The following is a 17,277-nucleotide window of genomic DNA, read 5'->3' on the forward strand; positions in this document are numbered from 1 at the left end:
AGTTAAAAGCACAGCATCCTGGCTGTGGCAAGACAGCCATGTGTGATCATGTCATTAAACATTCTGTGCACAGTTTAGGCCTTCACTAAGAGAAAGGATGCTGGTGTGAATCTAATGTAGCAGAACCAGGTGAACAGGACTGAGACACTCCTGAACATCAGCATGTGACTTAACGGAAGCACAGTCAGCACACACTTTTCAGTCTCCCTGACTGAAACTAGACAACATGTGAAGTCAAAATGCAAAACAGGTCACATTCTCTGTAGACAGACACATGTGATATGCTGATGTGTTTGTCTCACTAAACTGTGAATATCTCACATACAGAGATCTATGTGGCATATACTCTTAAAGAGTGTGATATTCACAATATAAATAAACCTTCGGTCCACATTGTGATTCTGTGAAAGCTCTTTGTTTCTGAGAGTTACATTTTGAATTTGATCTGATGTCGTGAACAATGCTCTGAGTAGATCAAATCAAACTGAATGAGGAAATGTTGTTAAGTAAATATAACCTTTTGTACAGTAATGTTTAACATAAGAGTTTAGCTCTGTTGGAGGTAAAATGTTTTATATTTTATGATAAATTATCTCACTATTACTATGACTTTGAAGTTTAAGTGGTGATTTGAAACATATTAATCAGAGAAAGACACACTTTTCTGTGTCCATGACTCCATCACTTTTGATGCAATCTCCAACACCACTAGCTGAAATTTACAAAACCATGACAGAGCCTCCACCGTGTTTTACAGATGGCTGTAGACACTCACTGTTGCACCTCTCTCCTTCTATACAATTACAGTGATATGAACCAAAAATGTCATATTTGGATTCAACAATGAACACCCACATTTATCTCTTAGGTCCTCTGTCAGGTTTTTATTTTTTTTCCCTGTTCCAAAGAGAGGATTTTCAGATACTGATCATCTGCTGTAGAATTACATAAAATAAATTATAAACAAAGTGTGTTTGAATGGCAAAGATGCAGAAATGTCTGCATGTAACACAGAGCTCTGTGTCTGAATTTCTAGATGAGTCTCACAGGCCTGAATGTGCACTTTAAGGACATAACTTCCAGATACCACTGTGCTGTTTATATTCTTAACTTGTTTGATCTGCTGCACACCACAAACAAGCACAATCAGAAATTCTGGATGATTAAGTGTATTTTTAAATTTTACTGCTTTTCCTACATCTTTTCCAAGATGGCGGCGCGAACGGACGTATGAACTCCACAGCACTCCCAACTGCTGTGCTCCTTTTTGTGTCTTTTGTGCCTTTACGTTGAGTCTTTCTGACCACAATACTGACCACTTTCAGTCGTCAGGAACTGATAGACATCAACCTCAGTCTGAAGCCGGATTTTACTTTGGATTGGACCGACAGGATCCCACCCGAGATTGTGAGGCCGCTGGGCGCTTGGCGGGTTATTATTGGGAACAGCAAGTGACCCCGACGGCGCAGGGAGAGGAAACAAAATCAGGGATGCAGAGCTGGCTATCATGCTCAGCTGCATAAACAAAATTACAAACCGCCTGTTCTATTCATCTTCCTTGAAGATTCACCTGTTTCACCTCTTTTTTTGTGTGCCAAGCAGCTGGGGTAAAACATCACCTAATCCATATAATCTATGCAGAGTTGTATCTATCCAAATCTTTACAGTCTTTCTGCGGGATACTTGTACACCCCTTATTAGTACCATGTGAGGTGAAGAGGTTATTACCAAAAAGAGAAGCCGGCTGAATCCAAGCACAGTGGAAAAAAAAATACATTTTAATTCAATTTTATTTATATAGCAGCAAATCACAAAAACAGTGACCTCAAGGTGCTTCATATAGTAAGATAAAGACCCTACAATAGTACAAGGATAACAGAAGACCCCAACAATCATATGACCCCCTATGAGCAAGAACTTTGGCAACAGTGGAAAGGAAAATCCTAGACCTATTGCAATATAACTAAGGGAGGATTCAGGTCTAACTATATGTTTTAAGCCTAATCTCAAAAGTAGAGATAGTGTCTGTCTCCCAAATCCAAACTGAAAGCTGGTTTCACAGAAGACTAGCTTAAAACTGAAGGCTCTGACACCCGTTCTACTTTTAGATACTCTACAAACCACAAATAAGCCTGCAGTCTGAGAGCGAAGTGCTGTAATTGGGTGATATGGTACCATTAAGATAAGATGGGGCCTGATTATTTACCACTTTGTATTTGAGGAGCAGGATTTAATAGGGAGCTAATGAAGAGAAGCCAATATAGGAGAAATATGCTCTCACTTTTTAGTCTCTGTCAGTACTCTTTCTGCAGCATTTGGGTTGACTGAAGGCTTTTCAGGGATATAAACATTTCATGCCCTGTTGGATTTATTTAAACACTGACTGAAATCATACTGACATTTTTTGGACATTTATAGGCTTTTTTTCTATTCTAGGCAGTGATTATTCAAATGGTGACACTGTTGCAAGACAGCCAAGAGGCTGTCAAAAATAGTGGCAATAAACGTTTTGACCAGCAGGGGGGTTTGTATGCACACAAAGCCTTGAGAAATGAACCTTTGTTTGAACCAAATGATTAGAAAGCTTCACGGCATCATCTGGCCATCACTAAAAGGTGTGTGATCACTCCAATGTGTGTGGAGACTGAGGCTGGGAACCCGAGATTAGTCCTGCCCCTGCACAAAAAACAATACACACAAAGACAGAGGTGAGATAGAGCACTTAAGGAGACTGAGACATGATGTAATTGTTTTTTTCAGGTAGGGTGGCATACAGATAGGTTGTATTATTGATATCACTTATTGAAACGATTCTCTTATTGATTCTTAGTGGGTTCTTATTGGCTCCACTTTGAGATCCACCACCATCTCTAAACAGCAAATCAAAAGCATTACATTCATGCAAATTAATAGTATGCTGTGGGTCATGCAACGTTTGTGCATGCTGGAGGTATCGCACCTCTTTGTTGAGATCAGTACTGGGGTTATTACTTAAAGTAATGCATTACACATATTACACAGAACACTGTTCTTAAAAGTATTGCATTCAACTTTTTCTCATTACATTACTTACCCTACATTACATTACTTTTCGTGTTACTCTGTAAAATAGCTGAAGTCTATTTTACATTGTCACATAATAACCAGTTAATAGTATAAACCTTAGGAAACAGTCCCACACCCCAATGCAAATCCCGATCCTAATGAGGACACTTTCTCTTAGTATTTAGGTATGAACACTAAGCTGACAGCACAAAGCAAAAATGAAAACCAGCCTTTAAAGTGATCGCCACAGTGATTCTACTTCAGAAACATGAACAGGTATAAATGGAGTCTTCAAGCCTGATTGTTCATGTGTTTGTTACCAGTTCAAGTTGCTGGGCTGGGGGCTGGGGTCACCATTAACTCAGCTTTAACATCACCCTGGGTTCTTGGCTAGCTTAGCGTTAGCATGCAGGTGCTTGCAAAGAGCTGATGTTGTATAATCATCATAATGCAGTTGTTTCTGTCCTGTTGTCCATTTGTGCAGTAAGGATAAAAGTAAGGTCCTCCAACACACAAACTGAAATAAGCTGATTGTAGTGCAAGTACAAGTGGAACCAGTGAGTGGAGTCGATAGACACGCAGATTAATACAACCTGAGATGAACAATAGCATGTGTTCAGGCATCTGTTAATACAATACCACAATCTTCCCAGGATTTAATTTGTCAGTAATTTCACCCCAAGGTCAGAACATGCAATGCTCAGATAAACTGCAAAATGCACTATGTCTGGCAAAAACAAAAACACAGCATTTCAGCACAAACTCCTCATGTCAACATGAACTCCTTTGCAGATCAATGTACTCCAGCATTTTCTGAGGTCCTCTAAGAGCCTATAACTGTATAAAACGTCAGGAACAAAGAATAGAAAAGGTGCCCATTTTTTATATGCCAAAAGAACCTACTTAAGTTTTATTTAACTTAAAAAAATTTTAAGCTCATTATAAACAGAATGATTTACAGTTAAGGATCACCCCAAGAAAAGACCAAAAGTGAAACAAATATTTGCCAGCCATTCTTTCTAAAAAGAAAACAAAAAACACCCTGGCCTTTTATGGTATCAGTGCACATTTTCATATAAGACCAGTGACAAAGCTGTTGCACATAAAAACTTAAGCATGCTTCACTTCTTTATTTTAAGCCCATATATGGAACATAAAGAAGAACCACACAAACAGCGTTATAGAGATGTGATTAAAAAAAAAACACAAAGAAAATGCACTGTCTTCCTTGAACTGGAGTCACCACTTACTACTTTATTGTTTACTTCCAAGGAACCAGACTTTGTAATATTTTAAAGTGGTCTTGAACAACACTTTAGACTTTCTGAAGGCTTTTAAAACGTTTTCTTTAGAAATTGGCTCCTTTTTATAATTCATTTTCAATCCAGTCTTTGTACCTGACCATTTTAGGTGATTTTTTTGTTTTGTTTTTTGTTTCAGTTCTGATTAAATCACTCATGGACAAAAGAAGATATGATAGCCAAAAAAACCTGTGAACAGCAAGTGATCAGTGTCTAAAAGTCATGTCCTTGTCCATTTACTGTTCACCAAAGCCTCATCAGTAGAAGGGTGGCTCTCAGCATCACAGTCTTGGCAGGTCTTGTTTTTTTTCTCCTTGCTTTCTCTTTGTCTCTCAGGTAGAGCGTTGTGCTGACTTTGCACCCTGCCCCACCTATGGACCAAGTCCTGATTTACCTGAGCTTCAAACTTCACACCTATTTCCCAGTCGCTTACTGACAGCATTTAAGAACTATTTGGAGTCTCCATATTCCATCAGACCTTAGTCATCCATGTAGTGATAACCAGTCTCCCTAATCTCTGTGCTCTAGTTCTGTGCAATCCCTAGCAATGTTTTCCCATCTGTACCCCAGTGAAACTCTGTTTAAAAGGTGGCTGCAACTTACAAGAATAAGTCACAAGAATAAAAAATCTATCTACAGCAAATGAATGGTATCTGGAAGTCATGTCCTTAAAAATGTTATCGTGTTAGGGCTTTGTTGTGAATTTAGCTCTTGTTGTTTCATTCCTTGTGTGTCTCTGGTGATTTTGATCAACTGCAGGCTTCACTTGCCTCATTTATGGTCAGAGTTCATGATTCAATAAGAAAGAGACTGGACAAAAATTACATCCATGGAAGAGTTCTAAGAGAAAACCACTGCTGACCAAAAAGAACAAAGACTAAGACTTTTGAGTAAATATTCTGTGGACTGACAAGGCAAAAGTGAACTTTTAAGGAGGTTTTAAGTCCCGATAGATCTGACATGAATAGAAAAGCCAGCTATAAGTGACAAACTACATTTACGTGATGCTGTGGTCATGTGGCATTAAGTTTCTGAAACACAAACAGAGAAGTGGTACATTTTCTTAGAACTGGTGCACTGGTGATGCAGGTGATGAGTTAAATGATTATATAAGGCGGTGCTGCTGAAATGTATAAAAATCAAAGTGGCAAGAACCAAGTGTTCTTTGTTCCAGTTTGACTGACTTGAACGTAACAGCGTGTCTCAGCTACACTCTGCTCATCTCGAGTCTTCGCTCCTCATTTGGTAAAAATGTTTTGTTTGTATAATAAAAATATTTAATTCTCAACAGGCTCATGTTCTACACCTCCAATGAAGTATAACAACCCTCGCTCCTGCCTCACTTTATCGACTTTTACAATCCAGACATGGGCTTAAAAACATTCTGACATTATCTGGGTTCTGTGAGCAAATCCTGCATGAGCTACATGCATGTACAGTTTGAGACCAGTCTTTATGTTAAATAATCTTTAATTTTCAAACTGACTTTGAGATGTTGCCTATTCAATCATGTAACTGATTTATTGTAATCTTTCGCCAGCTTCAGAGCATTTCACCTGCTGCTCCAGACGACCCACTTGTGCCTGAACCACTGCAGGTTAACCAACCAACCAACCAACCAACCAACCACTCATCAGTGAAACAAAAATAAGGTGTTCAGATTTGGTTTCATAAATTGCTCATTTAACAGATACGTTTAGCAAGAATGCTGTGCTGGATGTCTTTTAGTGCAGGAAAGGTGATGAGTTTCTTGATTTCAGTTTTATTCTTTTTAGATGTGCAGTACATCATTGTTATTACAGACCAAGCCAAACTATATGAGAGGAAAGCTCTCTGGTATTTACATTTAAGATGATTTCATGTCCGAGTTGATGTTTAGGTTCTTGCACATTGCTTCATTGGGTAATGTAAAAATTTCAGGCTGGTTATCAATGTGTGAAAAGACAAAATCACAATTCTAATGAGTCTCACTATAAGACATTTAGATTCAACAGCAATAACTAAGATTATTAAACAATGAGGCCAACTAACAAAGTTAGATGGTCATCAGTGTAATTACACACAAGGCAACCAGAAACTACCTAAATAAATAAGTAAAATAAAATAAATACACACACACACACACACACACACACACACACACACACACACACACACACACACACACACACACACACACACACACACACACACACACACACGTATTACAGAGCAGGGCATTCTCATTCCCAACTCATAACATACTGACGATTTGTCTCATAGCATCGGTATGTTATGTGTTGGGATGAGAGCATGTTGTGCAGAGAGAGCTGCAGTCTCCAACATGATTGATTACTGCAGCTTTCAGTGACAATAGCTGACTGGGGCCACACGATGGCAGTAATGTAAAGGCTGGATGGGCATATTATTTGACAGCGATGAAAGGAGAGAGACGGCTTTGCTTTGGTACTTTTTAATTTGTGAACGCCACTCAGGAAGAAATAAAACAGAACAATAAAAACGCCCTGCGTGCAGAGAGTTCTACAAAAACTGCAATTTTAAAAGTGTTGTAATGTCACAATCTTACATAAACGTAAGCTATCACAATTTTTAAAATCTTCCTCAAACAAATATGTTGATAATGGTGACCAACACCACTTAACTACCTTTAGTTGAGCAAGTTCAATGTCACATAAAACTATGCTAACATTTACACTGATTATCACCGTAGTAATTGATTAGCTTATCAAAGTTAGAAAGAAAATAGACATCTCACAGACACTGACAGTTTTCCTATTAATGTTCCATCTGCTCTGTTTTGTCCCAACTCTTTTAATTTAGTTATCAAACCCTTCATATTTCTATCTGGTCATGCAGTCTTTTATTTAATTATATTAATTATAAGGTAATTATTACCCATATCATACTTTTCTCTGGCCTCTTGAACCCCCAAAACAACATCTGACAAGCCGTTTTGTTTTGTTACTTCTGATCTTCCAGTCTCAGAAAGTATGCAGATAGCAAACACACTCAGAGGAAATCAGTCTCTCCTTTCTGAAACTACAGTATTTGTGGTGTTTAATAAGAACACTATTTTCCTTTTTCTTCACCAGAGGATCATGAAGACTCCATTTGTCTGTTTGCTGCTGGGCCTGCTTTCTGCTGTGGAGCTGTCTGCAAGCCTGGACTTCTATCAGAAACATGTCATTGAAAACATACAGCCAGATGAATGTACTACAGTGATGCAGACGAGACACATCAAAGGTCTTTTTGGTGGATGCAAAAAAGTAAACACATTTCTTCTGGGCGCACATCAAAAGGTCCAAGACATCTGTGCAGGTATCAGTGGACAAAAGATTGTTAACTTTAATGTTGTTGTATGCAAGCATGATGGTAGCAGTTTACATCCTAATTGTATATATGCAGGTCAAACCCTTGGCTTGGAAATTGTTGTTATACGATGTAAAGATGGAGTGCCAGTCCACTTGGATAAAACAGTGCAAATTGGTTAAACTGTTCTGAATTGTTGATTTTTTGCTTAGTGTAAAGTTGACAGCCATCCTGGCTACAATCTCATGTTATTGTTTTTATGATTTATCTTCAGCTTGCTTTAAAAAAAACGAATAGTGAAAATGCAATAAAACATTTTGTTCTGCACTCCGGTATCTTACCTGGATTTGCAGACCTCAACTTGCCTTCTGTCTGCTGAATTGATCAAATAAACTTATTAACCAGCTTTCTGCCTCAGAGAATTTCTGTCACTTAAAATTTTCATGATTTTTACAAACTGTATTTTCAAAGTAGAAGCTGTCTCACATTTAGTTCAGTAACATTAAATAGTGAATGAATGAAAACAGCGTTTTCAATAATGAATGAATTTCCATGGATTTTTGAGATAAAGTCCGATGTTTCCTGTACAAATGTAACAGCAATATAAGAGTTTCACTTTAAATCTCTACACTCCTACAAGTCAGGGAGAATACCTCAGAAAATGAAATATAATCTTTTGTAGAGTCACTACTTAGTGGGCAGAGGACAGTTATCACTTTACTGGATGCTTTAAAGTCACATGTTCTTTATTTGCTGTATGCAGATTAACAGGATATTAACAGATTAACGGTTTTCATTAGAATTCATATGATAATCAACAGTGAAGTGTTTCTCTTGTCAGTGTTTATTCTTGCTCATTGAATGATCTCTGTTCAGATAATATGCTGCACTCATCTCATGTTTCTTTAAATAAGGCATCACTGGTCCAGCCTTCAAACTCTGAAAGAGTTACAGTTTCACCACTGAGCACTTTGAATGGTTATTCTTTTATTTAAAAGCATTCATTTTAGCTGCATCATCAATACCAAAAAACACAGTGACTTCAACATTAGTTTATCAAAATACATTTAGGGGGAGACTAGGACTATCAAAATAAAATTGGAAATAGCACCAACTCCGTGTCTCAGACAAGGACACAAGAGCTTGACACTAGGATGGAAATAAACAAACATGGGAACACATGACGGACTGGGGATTCAAGGACAAAACACAAAGAGAAGGACATGGGAAACAGGTAAAGGAGACAAAACTCAGAGACAGGACTAAGACACAGAGAGAGGGAGAGACAAGACGGGCTGGGGAGACTAAGGGGACACTGAAGGTAGTACACAGAGATGAAGGATATGACAGATGCGATGTTACAACAAGACTGACATCCACAGGAGACACTGAGGACAAACAATAATCAGAAAATTCACAAACGCAAGAAAACGAAACTAGGAAACATCAGTTACTATAAGAATACAACAACAATGATTAAACAGGATTCAAAAGTCCACCAACACAAAACACTGGAACAAAGACCCAGAACCATGACACACAGACACTGACAGTGTTCTTCTTAATGCTCTGCCTCCTCTGGATCTTCACTTTTAATTTAGTTAGCTAAAGTGGACTGCAGTCTTTCATTTATTGATATTATTAATAATTTACCCATATTAGACCCTTTCAGTCCACCTGAATCACACAAAACAACATGTTACAAGCTGTTTTGCTGCTTCCAGTGTCTCAGATCATATTCAAACAAGTGGCTGGCTCAGTGAATCTGAATTTAGTGCATGTTATAGCTCTCTGTTCAGATATAATGTTGTACTAATTTTTTTTCTTAATTCAAATAAGAGCAGTTATTGTTCATTTAATCAAACTCTGAATGAGCCACAAAGTATCTTGATGCATGCTCAATCATCCATGTAAGGAAATCCCCAAAACGTTGTCTGTTCATCTGGACATAGAGTTTTCATCAACTTTTTTGGGCGCCGCAAAGCAGTTTCACCTCAGAGCACCGTTCATGTTAACTTTTACACCACTTATTGAAGCCGCATCATCATTTCCATTGAGATAATGGGAACATTGTTACAAAAGAATACATGTACGTGTAATCAAAATAATGACAACACTGGTGTTTACTGACTGAGAAGATTAATTCAAACAGCATGCACTTAACTTACATTTAACTGCATGAAATACATTTACATTCATACACAGAACTGTGGCAGGACTCGGAGCTACCATAGGCTGGAGTATTGAGCTGGACCTAAGCCATCAGTGGGACTTCGTTTACAGAAACACACACCACCAAACTTTTTGACTTATATGAACATCTTCTGGATACTCATTTTAGTAATGCCAAACACTGAAAACATTCCTATAAGGGAGAAGTAATCAGAAGAGTGGCAAATTGGTGTTTTTCCACTAATACCTTTTGCTCTAATAAATAGAATACCTCATTTTTTAACAAGTGGGTGGAGACAAAAGCAGTCAAGCTCAGGCTACAAGATTCAGACCACTTTGCAGATCACTGATGATACTTTTTAACCTAATTTTTTTGACAAGAAAGAATTAAACAAAACAACATATCTATTAGTTTGGGTGGTTTTTTTTTGTTTTGTTTTTTGCTTGGTCTCCTCTCAGTTTGTTCATTACGAAGCTGACAAGGATTTCTTTTTCAGTCTGTAACACATAAATACTTTGAATGCCATGTTTTCTGTATTCTAAGCTATTGCAAGCTACTTGACTGCAACAAAAAAATGAGAAATATTAAAAACCTAAAGTACCAGCTTTGGATTAAACATTCACACAACATGAACATTCTTGCTTTTAATGCTGCAAATGACCAGAGAAGCAACAGCAAATGATGTCATTTTTAAAGACGTAATCATTTAGGCACTGTCTTTTCTCTGGCATTGCTCTATATGCTTGAGCTACCAGTGAAAGGGAGTCAAGCCCTTTTCTAACTTGTGTGTTTAGGATCATTAGGTCGCCCAGTATAATGTCCCTGGACTGTCCTTGTGGTGCTCTGTGCTGCACTGCATAGATGTTTTACGTTGGTGGATCAGAGCCCTTGGTCCCTTACCCACCTGACTCTGAGATTTAGAAAGATACACTAAAGGAATAAAAAGAGGCTAAAACACTCTGGGAGAAAGGTTGCCCACTAAACCTTGGATGCCAGATAGACCTGGAGATCAATTCAGTATTGGGTCTGTTGGTCCATGAGGAGTTCTGGACATCTATACGACGTCTAAATGAAGTCCACAATTTGGACGCACAACCATGAACCAACTTGGACATAAATATGTTAAATGTTAAACATTTGATCTTTAATAATTTTTGTTTTTACAAATATCAACATTTTTGTCATCAACATGATATATATGAATACAGATTATTTAAAATTACGCATTATTATGTGTTTGCCTATTGATTTATTCAGTTTTTTGTTTTTATTTTACATTTCACTATTTTTCTTTAACTGGTTTATTTATTTCAGTTAATCAGTTTATTTGTTTGTAACCAGGTTAAAACTGCCATTTATTAAAATGTCTTGAAATATTAAAAATATTGAAATCCATGTTAAATGTAAAATAATGATGTTCAAAGTATTGAGAAAAAAATTGGAATTCTTTGTAAAATGAGTACAATGTGTTTAATAAGTTTAAAAGAGCATTTGCATTACATATGGTTCATTTTTACAAGTGTCCTGTTTTATTGTAAAGAGTTCATGATTATACGAGGAAGTGAATGTGGTTGTGCTCGGTAGCAGGACTTAGAGAAGTTGCGACGGAAAATATCAGAAGTTTGTTCAAGCGTGAATGCATGAACTGAACTATCTGCTTGACAAGTCTTTACTGATGCGCACATTTTGCAAGCTGCCTGTGAGAAGCTTGGGCATTTCTGCTTGAAATCCACTGTTGACTGTGCAGCTGATCACTTTTATTTTAGCCCAAGAGCCCGTGCCATCTTAGAGATGTCCACTGATCACTCTGCATTCCTTCACACAAAACTGTTATCATCTAGTCCCATTTCCAGGTAGGAAAGGGAGAAAAGTTTATCTAGTTACATCATCTTAATATTTAATATGAAAGGACATTTTAATAGTGGATTACCCATCATGCACATTCGGTCACTGAATTTTAAGTAATAATATAAAAAAGATCATTTGCAATATCACCATGAAATTACAAAGACTCCATAATACGGCTCATACCCCGAAATTACAGGGTACTTACAGTGTGATTGTCTCATAGTTTCCGCAAAAACCTGGTTTGTTACCCGAAAATAACCATAACTGCAGCGTACCTATGCCGTATTCGCAGGTTGTATTATGAAATGTTAAAAAAATGACATTCAGTTGGTTTGGTTTACTCCAGGCACAATTCTAGGTTCAAACGTTTAGGCGGCCTCAGCTCCCAATCATGATGTCATTACATGTAATGCCATGTAATTAATATTAACGGATTATGCTATTTGAAAATTTATTCAACCCTTTTCACATTTGCAAATTCAATTGGATGAACATTATAATGTTACCTTCAAAAGCAACTGAATTAGTTGGATGACCTATCCTAGTTTCTAAGAATAATTCAGATCCCTGGGACACACAAACCTCTCCATGACGATAAGGTAGCGATTCACGGAGGGGTAATTCACAGTGAATAATCAGATTTCAATCTAATCTCCCCTTTTTAGGGTGGAGCCTTTAGTTATCAAAGCTGAGGAAAGGGCGTAGGCATTAAAAACCTTAAGAATTATTTGTGGCAAAGCAGATAAGATGACAAACATGCACAACATTATTTCAGTCTCTTGATGCCATAGAGGCAGTACACCAAATCATTAAGCACTTAAAGTATCATTATTCAGTACAGACACTGGAAAATCATGCTTCCATAGACCTGTACATGAAGCAAACTGGTAATAGAGCTTTTTAATAATAAAGCCTTTGAATTCAGACACAGCACAGAGGATCATGTACCCCAGTTTCACGAGTGGAGTACAAGTTTGAGCCATGTTTAGTCCTGTAAAATGCTGCTATTCTTATCAATATGCTCTGTTTAGAATGTCCACTGACATTTTTTAATTGTGCGATTGTAAAGCATGCAAAGCAATCATTTTTTTTTTTTTTTTTTTTTTTTTTTTTTTTTTTGTCTGTCCCATTTGGTTCTTAAGCCGTCAGAATTGTTGTCTGAAGACCAACAAGGATACCAAATGGATTTATTTTGCCAAATGGATCATCATGGCATTGCCGTATTGGTCCATTTGATCAAACTTTGTTGTTATTATTTATTTTATTTTCAGTTGTTACAGATGGGACAGACATGACGGGGGATAGGAAAGGGAGAAAGAAAGAGAGGAAGGAAAAGAAAAACAGAAGGGAAAAGGGACAGTGAGAAAGGGCACTTATAAAGACAAAGAGAAAGAAAAAAAAAAAAAAAATCTCCTGGATCACCTGTTGAGAGAAAAAGAAGAGAAGACAAGCAAAAAAAACCAAACAAAAACAAAGCAACATACTAAACACAACACCATCACGTTAATCTAGCTGAGTGTGAACAGCAGTAAATACTAAATATTGAAAGTTGTTGTGCAGCACGCAGGACAGACAGCGCACAATGTGCTTTGAAGTAGCAGCTAAGAAAGGTGTAGTTTATGTCTACGAGCAGTGAACACCCGTGTGCACACCTGTGTGGATCAGCGCGCTTGTATTCAAAAGGTTTTCCCATGTAACGGTCTGCTAGAGGGTGTAGAGGCCCATAGCCCCGTCCCCCAGGGCATGAAGCAGGCATGGAGGAGATCCAGGCTCCAGACATCCAGAGGACCCAGAGTGCGAGAGCCCAAGGAGTACCACCGGAGGGGCATCCGTGCCACCTTCCTGGGAAGGGCTGAGGAGATCCCCAGACGAGGGGTCACCCAGTAGCCACGAAGCAGAAGCCAGAGGGGGCTGCACCGGCGTGCCCGCCGGCTCTGCCGGCAGCCAGCTGTGCCAGAGTGAACCGAGTTGCAGGCCCCGAGGCCGGAGGCCCGAGGGCCCCCTTTGCCCCGGAAGAGGCCTGACCGAGCGACAGGCATCGGGCCCCGCCAAGTAGCCACCGGGAGTGAGCCGGTGCATACCTGAGCGCCCAGCCCCGGACACCAAGAACCACCAATGCACCAACCCCTGAGGGCATCAGCTACCAGCAGGGAGTGTGGTGAGGGGAGATAGGCCTCCACACTTGGAGGGCCTGGGAGTACCCAGGGAGGTGGAGTCTAAGACCAGACCTGACATATAGACACAGACAAACAGGCACATACAGACATAAACATGCTTTCCCACCCTCATGCACACATATACAAACACTCAGCACTCACCCAACGTAGGGATAGACATACATAGACATGTACACACAATCATACTCCCCAAACATCCTCTATGCCCTGGGTCCAGGTACCCTCGCCCCAGAGGGGGAAACGGCACCCAGACCCAAGAGATGTGACCCTTTCCCCCGGGGTGGAGGCAAGCAGACCGCCCCAGGCTCCGCAGCAGCAGGGAGGCCAATCGGACAGCCAACACCTCCTCCCAGCCCCCGCCCCGATGGCTAGTAGAGAACGGGGGTGTGTGAAGACCCCATACCTCCCTCCTCCCGCTCGTGTGTAGTGTTGCTGCATGTTGTTCTAAAGTGCATTTAAAACAAGGGAGGGCATGGTGCTGCTGCCAGAGAGCAGCAGGTGTTAGCGCGGCCCCTCCCGAGAACCCTCAATGTCTACATGGATTTAAAATTGAGAGGTGGGCACCGGCGCCAGAGGTAGGGTTGAATACCCAGACCGTCCTCTGGACGCCGTTAACGTGGTCACCCTCAAGGCCCTATATATATATATATATGTGTGTGTGTGTGTTATGAGAGTGTGAATAATGTGGATGTCTAAGTTGTGAAATAAAATTGAGGCACAGGTGGCCAGAAGGGGACAGAGGGGGGGGAATGCCTCCCCTGCACCCTGGTGACACACCCGCACCCCAAGGCCCTACCTGTGTGGGTGGGTGTGGTGGAGCGGGAAGAGGGAGGCAGCCGGGGATGGGGAGGAAAAGAAGGGAGGGGCAAGATGCCCCTCCTTAGGGCCAGCTCCCCGGCTGACCCCAGTAGGCACCCCCGTCCTCTAGTACCCACCAAGGCAAGGGAGCCCAGGCCCATCCCGATCGGGGCCCACGGCAGCAGCACCGCTAAGCCCCACAGGACCTGGGGAAGCCCACCCCACCCCACCGCAGAGGAAACTATACCCACCCCAACATTCAATCATCTCCAGACTACACAAGACAACAGACACCCAGGTTAGGTTTATTCTCCACCTCTCCTGTGTCTCTCCCCCACCTGCAGAGTGGACTTCTGCAAGGATGGAACAACCTCCCTGCCAGTTGAAGAGTCCCCCAGTTAGGTCGATGCACCAGAGGCCCCCTGCGCCAGGGCTGAGCCCCCGTGCACCCACCGGCCCACAACCTCGGCGACACACCGACGAGGACCGAAGCCCCCAAGGCCCAGCCAGAGCCCCATCACGGAGACGAAGCACCCCGAACCCCAAGCCCCCCCGAACCCCAAGCCCCCCGCCTGCCCCGGATCCACTCAGGGGCAGCCAGGCCACCAGGCCAGTAACCTACGTCCGCCAGTACAGACCATCCCCCAGCCCCGCTGCACGCAGCCACGAGGAGAACACCCTCTAAGAGCGACCAGAGCCACTCACCAGGTTATGACCACAACCCCCCGGGTTGTGCCCTCCAGGGATAACGTCTCTAGGGGTTCTCCTGGCGCCCTAAGCCCATCCCAACCTCCACATCAACCACAATAGCGAAGGCAGGACCAAACCATGACCCCCCACCCCCACTAGGTGATGAAGCCGATCAAAGGAGCCCAAAGGGATTGATCAAATGTGGTGGCAGAGGCTGTATCAAGACTAATGTGATCTATTAGATGGTTTTTATATTGATTAGAATTAAGATTATTTTTATTTTTCCAGTTAAGGAGGACTGTTTTCTTGGCAATGCATAGGGCTGTAAAAACAATGTGGGCTGTGTTTATTTCTGCAGTGACCTCATCCAAGTTGCTCAGCAAGCACACTAAAGGGGAGGCTGGAATGTTACATTTCAGACACTTTGATAAGTCTTCACATATCTCACGCCAAAACTTCTGCACTGGTGGACAGAACCAAAGGGCGTGGATGTAATTGTCTGGTGTATTGCCTTGACAGTGTGAGCAGTTGTTGGAAGATGTAAAGCCCATCTTGAACATCCGATGACCTGTATAGTGCACTCTATGTAGTATTTGTATTGTATTAATTGCAGACTGGGATTTTTAATCAATTTAAAGGTTTTAAGCATACCTGAGACCAGAAGTTTTGGTCTAAGCTTACTGATAAATCTGCTTCCCACTTTGCAATAGGAAGGGATATTGATTCATCTATTTAGAAAGTGTTCTGTATATTTTAGATAATAATTTGGGGGATTTAAGAGTAAGAAAGTGTACCGCACTTGGTGGTGTTTGTAATTCAGCTTGACTGAGGTTAAATCTCTTTTTACTATGGATTTAATTTGTTGATATTCTAAAAATCTTTCTTGTTGATCCCATATTATGTAACTAGTCTGTCAAATGGAATAAATTCTGTTCCCTCTAATATATGTTCTAAGTATTTAATTCCTTTACAACTCCATTCTGGAAAATTAATCATATTATTGTTTTGTAATATGTCAGGGTTGTTCCAGATAGGTGTACGTTTGCATGGGATTAATGAGGACGCTGTCATTTTTAGAAACTCCCACCATGCTGTCAGAGAAGAGCTGATGTTGATGCTTTTAAAGCATTCATGTCTTTTGATGTTTGAGCTGATAAATAGTAGGTCTGAAATTTCTAGATTATTACATAGTGCCTGTTCTACATCTAGCCAGGGCTCATCTAAGAAGCTGTGTTTAAACCATCTAGAGATGAACTGAAGCCTGTTGGCTAAAAATAGTGATTAAAGTTAGGCAGATCTAATCCTCCTTTATCCTTGGTCCTTTGTAATGTTTTTAAGCTGATACGTGGGGGTTTGTCTTTCCAAAGGAATTTAGAAATACATGAGTCTAGAGATCTGAACCAATCTTGTGATGGCTTATTTGGGATCATTGAAAACAAATAGTTTATTTTGGCAAGACCATCATTTTTATAGCGGCAACCCTTCCCATGAGTGATATGGGTAAAGATTTCCATCTAGCCAGATCGCTTTCTACTGTCTTTAAAAGCGGGATGTGGTTTAATTTAGTTAATTCTGAAAGCTTAGGAGAGACATTAATACCTAAATATTTATATTTCCAGATTGCAGTGGTGTAGGAGAAGAATTATGGAAGGAGCAATTAATCGGAAGAACCGTAGATTTTGACCAGTTGATTGAATAATCTGAGACTCTTGAAAAAGAATTTATCAATTCAATCACCCCAGAGATATTGGTTTGTGAGTTTTGGAGAAAAAGTAACACATCATCTACATTCTTGCATTTTATGCCCTTAATTACTGAATTCTGTCTAATTGCTGCTGCTAGTGGCTCAATAAAAATTGCAAACAGTGAAGGGGAGAGTGGGCATCCCTGCCTGGTGCCCCTCAGGAGACAGAAGCTGGAGGATGTTTGATCATTT

This window comes from Oreochromis niloticus, unplaced genomic scaffold (assembly GCF_001858045.2).
Source record: "Oreochromis niloticus isolate F11D_XX unplaced genomic scaffold, O_niloticus_UMD_NMBU tig00000040_pilon, whole genome shotgun sequence".
Taxonomy (NCBI): domain Eukaryota; kingdom Metazoa; phylum Chordata; class Actinopteri; order Cichliformes; family Cichlidae; genus Oreochromis; species Oreochromis niloticus.